At 42.5% G+C, this 10,532-nt stretch overlaps 1 long non-coding RNA gene across 1 annotated transcript; it reads left to right on the top strand.

Moving 5' to 3' along the window:
• The first annotated feature begins 2,031 nt into the window (after positions 1-2,031).
• LOC307216002 lies at positions 2,032-7,658 on the top strand. The gene is made up of 3 exons (XR_013838869.1): positions 2,032-3,270; positions 4,340-4,455; positions 6,327-7,658. It is a non-coding gene; the product is annotated as an uncharacterized lncRNA (long non-coding RNA).
• Positions 7,659-10,532: the final 2,874 nt, after the last annotated feature.

The following is a 10,532-nucleotide window of genomic DNA, read 5'->3' as shown; positions in this document are numbered from 1 at the left end:
CAGTGTCGTCCAGTGGCATTAGACCCACATTGCGGGTCAGTCAGAAGCCAATAGATAGTGCCTGGTTGTCCCTCACTTTGCCTATGTGATACAGAGACCAGAGTGTGACTCCCTCAAGCTTTGCAGTCCTGAATCAGCACATACTGAACACTAATTGAACCAACTGTTGTGTATATTTATGGAACTTAACAAACAGAAGTATGCAGACACTCAGTAAAGAAGGAGAGATAATGTCCTACCTAATCAACTGACACAGCAAGCTCTTTTGGTCACCAGCCCTTTCCTTTCTGGTCCTTTCAACCAACTCATCCTGATCCTCTCACTCATCCTGATTCCACCTCACTGTCCTGCTGCCCTTCTCCATCCATCCATCCATCCATCCATCCATCCATCCATCCATCCCTCACGTTCTTCTGATGCAGCAGCGCTACAAAAATCATGTAAGGATAACAACAGGGCAGAGGTCTTCCTTTTGAAGAATAAACACTCATTCTGGTATGCGAAATCTCCATTTCTTGCCCTAATTTCAAAAGATGTTATGTAGATGAAATGTCTATGGTTGGTAAAAAAAAGGGGGGGTTAGGGAGAGACTCAGAGTCATAAAGTAGTTAAATAAGTGTTTGCATGTTTATCTCAATAGGAATTTGACAGCTGTATGTTATTCGTGACCTGCAAACCATCAGTAGGATTAGGGGCATGCTTCTTCTGAAAATAACTGTCAGCTTGAAGGAGCAATTACGGTCTTTGGGCTGTTTTGTAGCATTTGGAAATAAAACAACAGTTCCATTTCCTTTGGGGAAAAGTTGTTTGAATATGATTTTCTAAAAGGTTGCTAAGATGGGGTCAAATATGCAGCTCCTTTTCTTATGGCCAAAGAAGTTTATAGAAGGAAGTGGATAAAGGAGCGAAGAGAAAGGATTGATGAGAAACTGCCAGGCTCTCATTTGCCAACATAGACTTTGAGAGGAGAACCCCCCTTTCCTTTTCCCACCACGGTGAGACATTTTGGAGAAAGCTTCCTTTGAACTTGGCCCCCTTTATCTTGATTTTGTGCATTGTCAGCGCTCACTAGAGACTACTGGATAAGGGCTACTTATGAGCTGATGAAACGAGATTGAGGGGATATATGAGCAGGCAGTGATAAAGATTGGGTCTCACCTGTGCTAGCATGCAAATATCACTGATTTACTCAGCTGTGCCACAATTACATTGCTAATATATTTACTCACACAAAATTGGATGACCAGCTGGGGCCTATTTATGTTGCTTTGGAGAGCTAGACAAATGAAGCCTCCTCACTGTTATACCTTTGTCTCATAATCAGTGCACATGATACATACGCCTGCTGAGAGAGTGAGCTCTCAGTTCCCACAGTCTCTTTGAATGTGGATTCCCCTTCGTGTGGCATTACTGCCACTTATTAGGCTGTGTGTGCACATTTCATTTCACTTTTAATTTGTATACCGCCTTAAGGAAATCAGCCCTGAGTGCTCACTGGAAGGACAGATCCTGAAGCTGAGGCGCCAATAATTTGGCCACCTCATGAGAAGAGAAGACTCCCTGGAAAAGACCCTGTTGTTGGGAAAGATTGAGGGAACAAGGAGAAGGGGATGACAGAGGACGAGATGGTTGGACAGTGTTCTTGAAGCTACGAACATGAGTTTGACCAAGCTGCAGGAGGCAGTGGAAGACAGGAGTGCCTGGCGTGCTCTGGTCCATGGGGTCACAAAGAGTCAGACATGACTAAACGACTAAACAACAACATACACAAGTTGGCAGCAACAAAATATACAGCAAATGACACACACCTTACAATAATCTAACACAATATAAAAAGTTGTAGTAAAACATAACTTTAAAATGGAACAGCTTGTATCAAATATAGTAATATTCAATAATCGATTAGGATATAATAGCACAGAATAAAATTAACTCTCAAAACATCAGCAAATGATAATTAAACAGAAATTTACTCTTAACAATTACAATAAATAATGACCAAATTATGATCAAGGGGGGGGGGGACCCTGTGAGTCACAATGCATAAAATACCACAATACATGCAAAACCCACGTAAGAGAATCAAATTGGGAAAGACACACAACTTATAAAGCTATTTCTTTTAAATCCCTAATCAAGAGAGAAATGCAAAAAAATCTGGGCACTGTCAGGTACACATAATGGAGTTGCAATTCCAAACAACCATTAATAAACTACAGTGCCCAGAATTCTTTCAGGAAGAGAATTGTGCTTCAGATGTGCTTTAAAGGTATTTTGAGGAAATCAGCATAGCACTAAGGAGATCGTTCCATCAGTACAAGCATTTCAGCTTGCCAGATGGAATGATCTCCCCTCTCCCCTCCCCCTCCCCTGTGCTATTCTGGGGTTTGCTGCCAAGCCAGTTGGACAGGTGCAGGGGGCACACAAAGGAAGAGAGGGCTGGAAAGCCCATTGGTTAATGGTAGACTTTGCATTGGCTTCTGCTAGCAGGTTTCATTCATTGAATCAGGTCCATCGTGTGTAGGCTGAATACACTGTGGGTTAAATCAGTAAATACATACTGAACCTTGCTACTTATAGTCTATGGCTTCTGCTGTTTTGCTCTACTTCAAGATCCTAGAAGTGGGTCAAGGAGAACTGGGGATCTTCCACTTTGCTGTGCACTACATACATTTTTAGTGATAACTTCAATTAAACACATTAATTCAATATTTTTGTTGTATGCTGCCTTGGGAGGGATTATTTTGAAAGGCATATTATAAACAAACTAAAATAAAACAAACCCTGTGAGGTAGGCGAGTGTTGAGTGGTTGCTGGGGAAAGAATGTTGGTTTTGTCTGAGGCTGTCTCGTGAGTTTCATAGTAGAGGAAAAATCCGAATGAAGCATCTTCCTAGGTCTCAGTTTAATCCCTAAAACACTGGTACACAGTGTTTTATGATAGTTCTTGACCCATCCCCTATTTGTCCATCCATTACATACCAGCTAATGTACTGCATCAAACTAATGCCCTTTCCAACAGGCTTCCATTAATGCTATAATTTGGATTGGTAGTGGTGTGCACGAACCTGATCAGTAACAATTTTATGAGGCTCACAGAAAGAAACCCAGTTCCATTAGGTTGCTAGGGGTAACCCTGGAATGTTGTTTTTATGGAAGCTAGCTGTGTTCATGTGGCAGTTGGGAATTGGTTGGCTCATGTTGAGAAAACGGTTGAAGATGGCTTGGCTGATGAAAGCGGATAACATCTGGCACAGGGAGGACAACAACTGTGAGAGAGAATATGTGCAACATGTTCAACCATCATTTTATTGTAGTGCTGAATGAAAAGATATGCCCTCCTCCTTAAATTAAATATTGCTGAAGCTTCCATCTCTCTCTCTCTCTCTCTCTCTCTCTCTCTCTCTCTCTCTCACACACACACACACACACACACACACACACAACCAAATGGTCAAGTGTTTTCTCTTACGGAAACCTGGGACACTAGGGTTCAAATCCCCATTTAGCCATGAAGCCTACTGAGTGAGCTTGGGCCAATCACCTTCTCTCAGCCAAAGCTATCTCACAGCCAAAGCTATTTGTGAAGAAGAAGAAGAAGAAGAAGAAGAAGAAGAAGAAGAAGAAGAAGAAGAAGAAGAAGAGTAGTAGTAGTAGTTTGGATTTGATATCCCGCTTTATCACTACCCGAAGGAGTCTCAAAGCGGTTAACATTCTCCTTTCCCTTCCTCCCCCACAACAAACACTCTGAGGTGAGTGGGGCTGAGAGACTTCAGAGAAGTGTGACTGGCAGCTGCATGTGGAGGAGCAGAGACGCGAACCCGGTTCCCCAGATTACAAGACTACCACTCTTAACCACTACATCACACTGGCTCTCGATGATGAAATGGAGAAGGGAGAAGTGTCTTCATTTGAGAAAATGTGAGGTATAACAACATATATGCCATTATTATTATTATTATTATTATTATTATTATTATTATTCCCCAATCACTCTGAGTGGCTTCCAATATGATAAAATGCCAAACATTAAATTATGAGGGACACAATTGGAAGGCTGGTTCAATGTGCGTCCCTTGGATCTCTTTTTGTAGTAATGCCAAGTATACAATAATGATGCATATGGAACACTCGTTCTCCTGCTTGCACTCATATGGGATATGATTTAGAGAATGCATCCATGCTTTCCCGAAGTCACTTGCGATAAAGAGAGCATAGTCATCCCTTTTTGTAGGCTGGTTACAATGCTTTTACCACTTTCCCTTCAGCACAACTGAAAATGCAGTCATTGTTAGAGTTGCCAATTTGTCACTATTTTATTGTTCCAATTAACTGGTTAGGTAATCTGTATGAGGGAGCAAGAAAACAAACTCCACCAGGGATGACCCATTTAAGTTTGCCAAGCTCCATCAATGGCCTGCTAGATTCCAATGTGGTTTCTCCTCTGACTTACAAGGTGAGCTCTCTTTTTCTTGTTTTTGCAGTGCAAAGCTTCTTGGAGGGGCTTCAAAGCATGGCATACCACCACAGCACTAAGTAAAACACATTTTTAAAGGATGCAGGAAGCAACCACAGATTGCATTCTGTGCAATTCTGTTCAAAAAGGGCCATTGTACATGCAATAAAGTTTCTGCCTCCACATTGTACTGCAAGCCCTGTGTTCCAGTCCCAAGTACAGTGGGTGAACCAGCTTGCAGAAAGGTTTATAGATCTGTAGACTGAGGTTATGTAGACATTAATTAAGCACAGCAAAGCCATTTCCCACCACTGAGTCTCAAGTTGCACTTGCACCATGATTTACACATCAGAAAGGCAGCGAGGATGTCTTCACTTGACAAACATGTTTCCTCACCTCTGTACCACCCTGCAAAGCTCCTATTAGTGAAGCTATCATCTGTGCATGTGCAGTGGCTATCTCATAGGTACATGCATGGTTTAAATATGAAGCGAATGCGGGATGATAATGATGATGATGATGATGATATTTTTATTGTTTATACCCTGCCTATCTGGCTGGGTTTCCCCAGCTACTCTGGGAGGCTTACAGCATACATAAAGCATAGTAAAATATCAAACATTAAAACTTCCTGATACAGGGCTGCCTTCAGATGTCTTCTAAAAGTTATGTAGTTCTTTATGTCCTTCACATCTGAAGGGAGGGCATTCCACAGGGAGGGCGCCACTACTGACAAGACCTTCTGCCTGGTTTCCCATAATGTCACTTCTCACAATGAGGGAAGCAGCAGAAGACCCCTGGAGGAGGACCTCAGTGTCCGGGCTGAGCTAAGTTAAGTTTTCTAGTCAGATTTTGCTGGTCTGGGAAAAGACGAATCAAACAGCAACATTTCCCACAGTGCTTTGGTGCACTCGTGGCACTGTGGACGATTTAAAGTGATGGTTTCATAAACCACCTACTGCTTCTGTCAAGTAAGTCTGAAGTTGGGGTGTGTGAGATTGAAAGTGGCACCTCAGACAGCACTTTGTGAGACCCCCTCAACCCTGGAGCTAGTCCTGAGCAGTATTCTTGAAATACTGGAAAAGTTGCCATCTTTAGATTTTGCACTACTTAGCCAAAGAGGAGTGTTTTAGTGCAGCAGATGCTCTTGACACTACAGCAGAGAATTACTTTGACCAGGAACCTGCTCTATGGCATGTTGTATAACACATATACCATTAAGGTCCTTATTTCCTAACGGTATTTGATTTCGCCATCTGTATTAGCCACTGAAAAAATAGCAATCTTGGGTTTGATAGATGAGCTCCTTTGGTTAAATGACAGTCTGGTGTTGCTGATACGAATATCAATGAATGGAACAAGGAGACAGAGTCCCAGTGTGCCAAGCTGCAGTGCATATTTGCCTTATTTTATGCCATTTCTGCTTGGGATTACTGAAAATACATTTCAGTCACCATCCGCAGCCATCCATTTTAAGGAACGTATCGCTCTGGAAGGAAGGCTGAATTGAATGGGCATTAGCATCACTGGTAGTTATTGTTAAAATGCTGGCAAAGTGGGGGGTGGATGGCTGTTCTGGTGGAAAAGGGCATTTCAAAGCCTGGGAGCCATTAAAGACCACACACAGCTGAACCTCTGACAGTGGCAGAACATGGAGAAGGGCCTCTCTCAGTGATCTCCTTGGGTGGGCAATTGCATTTGGCTGAAAGTTGTCCTTTAAATATGCTACAATTTTTGCTGCGCTATCCTTTTTGCAGGAAGCCTCCGTCTGAGGTTGTAGGTTTAAATCCTCCAGTCCTAATGTGAAGCCTGTAACATTAATAATTTTAATTCATGGTGAATGAGCCTACCATCAGTTATTGCTGTTGTAGATAAATGAAGCCTCCAGGTACAGACTGTCAGATGTAGAAGACAAAGAACAGGGGAAGGCCATCTCTTTTGTGCCCGGCTTGTGATCTTCTATAAGCATCCGGGAGGTTGCTTCTTTGAAAGAAGCATGCTTGATCAGATCAAGCAAGGCAATTTTTCTCTCCTTAATAATTAAATAAATCAGATCAAAAAATGATACTCCTCTGGTGTGCTGGAGTGAGGATGGGGGAAGGAGAATGAGGAATCTTGGAGTCTGATAACCACCACGGACTCATGCAGCAATGGCTCAGGTGATGACATGCCTATTAAAGACAGTGGTGCACACAAATTGGCCTCTTCAGTTCAGTATGGTTTATCACAACACCTTTAGTATTAGGTTATTTTGAACCTCAGTGACAAAGTGTCCCATTGCCAATGTAGACAGTGGATATCCTTGTCTCTTTCCACAGATTAGTTCAGGCTTCCTCAAACTCAGCCCTCCAGATGTTTTTGGCCTACAACACCCATGATCCCTAGCTAGCAGGACCAGTGGTCAGGGATGATGGGAATTGTAGTCTCAAAACATCTGGAGGGCCGAGATTGAGAAAGCCTGGCTTAGTTGATTGGTTAGTTCATCATTTAGTTTAGGGAGAGAGAAACCAGATTGTGTTGGCCTCCAATTCCCATCAACCCCAGCCAGCATGGACGAATGTGAGGGACAATGGGAGTTGTAGTCCAACAACCACTGGAGGGCCACAGATTCCCCATCCCTCATTTACTTGAGTAGTAATTCAGCAGTGATATCATCCACTAATTCATTTGCTACATTTTAAGATAAAACACCAGTTAAATCACTACTTTACTCAACATGAAAACCACCAGTTAGCTAATTAAAAGCAATACCCAAAATAGCAACACATTCAGAGGTCTCTTGTTATCCACTTTTTCTGTTTGCCATTATGGTGCACATTCCAAGCCACCGGATATAGATGAGCCATAAATTATTGGACTCGGATGTAACCAAAACAGATAAGGCTCCCTAGTGGCACCCCTCTGCACCTCCCCTCTTAAAATGTTTAACTGAATAGTTTGACATAAAGCCTTTTCCATTTGCGATCAGGAATGGCACACACACTTTTCTTCGTACTAAGAGGCAGTACCTATCTTCCTCCTTCAGAGGAAGGTGGAAAACTCTTATCCCCTGCTGGGTTTGCCCCACACTATGATCTAAAGATTCTACTTCATTATGCTTTTCTTAATAGAATAAAGAGATATCTCTAGATACCTTTTATTGAAAGCCCAAAGCTCAAATCCACAGAATCACACCTCACTGCAGGAACTTCTTAATAATCAGAAATAAATGCAGCAGGTAGTAGAATGCTAACTGCAAAAAACAACAGTTAATTGATTTTGTTCAAACCAGCCTTTAGCCATATGCTTAAAAAGCTCTAGAAAGAAACACTAACTGCAAATTCTTTGTTGTTCTGAAATTTGTAATATTGCTAACAAATGAAATCACCTATATTTCTATAATCTCTCCTTCCACCAAGGCATCTTTACATGGTAGGTATCTAAGGAACAGATAGGTACTGCTTGCCAAGATGATACTCTCTAATTATGATCTCCTTTATGAAGATGAATCTTCTCAAAGCTACCAGCAGAACATGGCTGTGAGTTGTAACTAATACCCGCTGAAACATACTGGAACACTGAACAGCAGTAGCAAAGAATCCTGGATAGAATGAGGCACAAATGGCCTCTCAACATTATCTTGTGGGCAGAAAAATAGCGTGGAAGGGAGACATTTCAACAATTTCTCCAGAGGGAGGAAAAATTCTCTAAGAATTTCTCAGGGGTGGGGCTCACCACTGAGGAGTGGCAAGAACACAGCTTCCCCTTGCCATCTCTCCCTTAAAAGTTTTGTTTTGTTTTGCTGCTTCTGCAAAAGGCCCCTGAGGTTATGCTGGCAGCCCAGCCACCATTTTGTATCCCCAGCAAAACCCTGAAGCTAATGTCATTCTAAGGCAGTGTGTGTGTGTGTGTGTGTGTGAGAGAGAGAGAGAGAGAGAGAGAGAAATGGCAGCTGCTCCAAAAGAAATAGTGGTGAATATTCAGAGAAAGTTCTGGAAGTGGATTTTTCCTTCAGAGTGGTGGTGGTGAGAAAAAGAAAACACTTGGGAAGGCATATTTCTGAGGAATTTCCACTCTGCTCTAACTCAGACAACAATAGGGCATAAAAAAGCTGGTAAGAATACCTACAGTGACCTGGGACCCCCAGCAGTGGGGGACTTTGGGCTTTCAAATTTCAGCGGCACCCAGTGTGAAGCCAAAATTTGGTGCTCCCTCACACCTCTGGCCTTCTGTTGTAAGTCAATGTTGTGGCACCCTTCCGGCAGTACCCTCCTGCCAAATCAAAATGTTTACACAACAAAACAAATCAAATAAAACAGCGGACTCGTACAAGCCACAAGTAGTATAGCACAGTTTACAACTCACAAGGACAAATATCAGCCATTCATAAGAAAAGTTTAAGATTAAGATTAAAATTAAAAAAAATTTGCACTACACTAAAATCAGTATCTGATGTCGTTATAAAAAATTCTTATAACTATCAATAATCAGATAACATTCCATTCTGTCTCTTGTACGAGAGGACGGCTGTTAGGAATTTAGCAACCTGTAGGATAATATAAGGATCCACATCTTGAAGAACCCAGGCAAGCTGTAGGTCTACTGGTTTGTCAGCCATTGGCTGGATTATGGAGTTTAGTATGCTAGCACGGGCTGAACTGTACAAAGGGCAGATAAACATAACATGATATAGAGATTCAGATGTTTTCATTTCACAAGCACACGTTGAAGGGACTTGGCCCTTAGTGAATCTATGTCTCAGCACATTTGTTGGAAAGACATTAAACCTAGCTCTAATGAAGGCATATCGGTGAGACGCGGCCATAAGCGATGTTAAGTAGGACGGAGTGCGGTAGATAGGGGTTATGCCGAAATTTAACGGCGAACAGGCTCCACCACCAGCTACAAAATTTTGGTATAGCTCCACATCATCCAGCCTTTGATTTATACACCTTTTTGCCACATTTAGATCCAGTTTGAGCAATTCAGTGGGTGAGATCTCATAGTACTGCAATTTGGCAAGGATTTTTCCTGACCACAAATTTGTGAAGTCATCTCGCCACATGCATTGAATGAGATAGTGGTTCGGGAGTTTATGCCATAGGGATATCCAATAGATCAAAACTCTCCTCCATATAACTAACTCCACTGACGGGATCTTCATTTCTAAACGAATAGCCGCGTTACTTACGCATGTTGGTAATTTTAAAAGTCGGCGTAAGAATTGGCTTTGAAGTGACTCTAATGGTGAGAGGTTTGCAAAGGCAGCCCATAAAGGTGCAGCATAGGCCATTGTGGCCATCACTTTGATGCTATACACTTTTAGGGCCGCAGGGATGAATAAGGCCCCCTCAGAGTAGAAAAAACGAAGGAGGGAGTGTGATAGGGCTTTTGTCTTGTTTTGAAGATATTCAACATGCGCTTTCCACCCTAAATTATATTGAAAACAAATTCCTAAATATTTAAATTTGTGTACTTGTTCAATTTTTGTGCCCTCCAGTTTCCATGAATAAAGTTTTCGACTCCTTGAAAATATCAGTACTTTGGACTTGGTGTGGTTAATAGACAGATGATTAGAATGGCAATATGTCGCAAAAATCTTTAGTGCCCTCCTTAAACCCACTCTGGAGTAAGAGAGTAGTACAACCCTCTTGCGTGTGGTGTGGTGTAGTGGTTAGGAGTGGTAGACTCGTAATCTGGTGAACCAGGTTCGCGTCTCTGCTCCTCCACATGCAGCTGCTGGGTGACCTTGGGCCAGTCACACTTCTCTGAAGTCTCTCAGCCCCACTCACCTCACAGAGTGTTTGTTGCGGGGGAGGAAGGGAAAGGAGAATGTTAGCCGCTTTGAGACTCCTTCGGGTAGTGATAAAGTGGGATATCAAATCCAAACTCTTCTTCTTCTTCTTGCCTTGGCACCCAGTGTGGGCAAACCGGCCACGCTCCCCTAAATGCGCCTCTGCTCACAGAATGGCTTTAGAATGTAGTCCACAATCATGGAGGTGTGTTGAGAAGGGGCCAGTGTTGCAAGGCCAGCACTTGCAGCCAGAGAACTTGGCAGACCAGGTAAGGTGACTTCACACCATTACCACTTACTACCA

This window comes from Podarcis cretensis (assembly GCF_951804945.1).
Source record: "Podarcis cretensis genome assembly, chromosome: 5".
Taxonomy (NCBI): Eukaryota; Metazoa; Chordata; class Lepidosauria; order Squamata; family Lacertidae; genus Podarcis; species Podarcis cretensis.
This window is presented reverse-complemented; position numbering and strand designations above follow the sequence as displayed.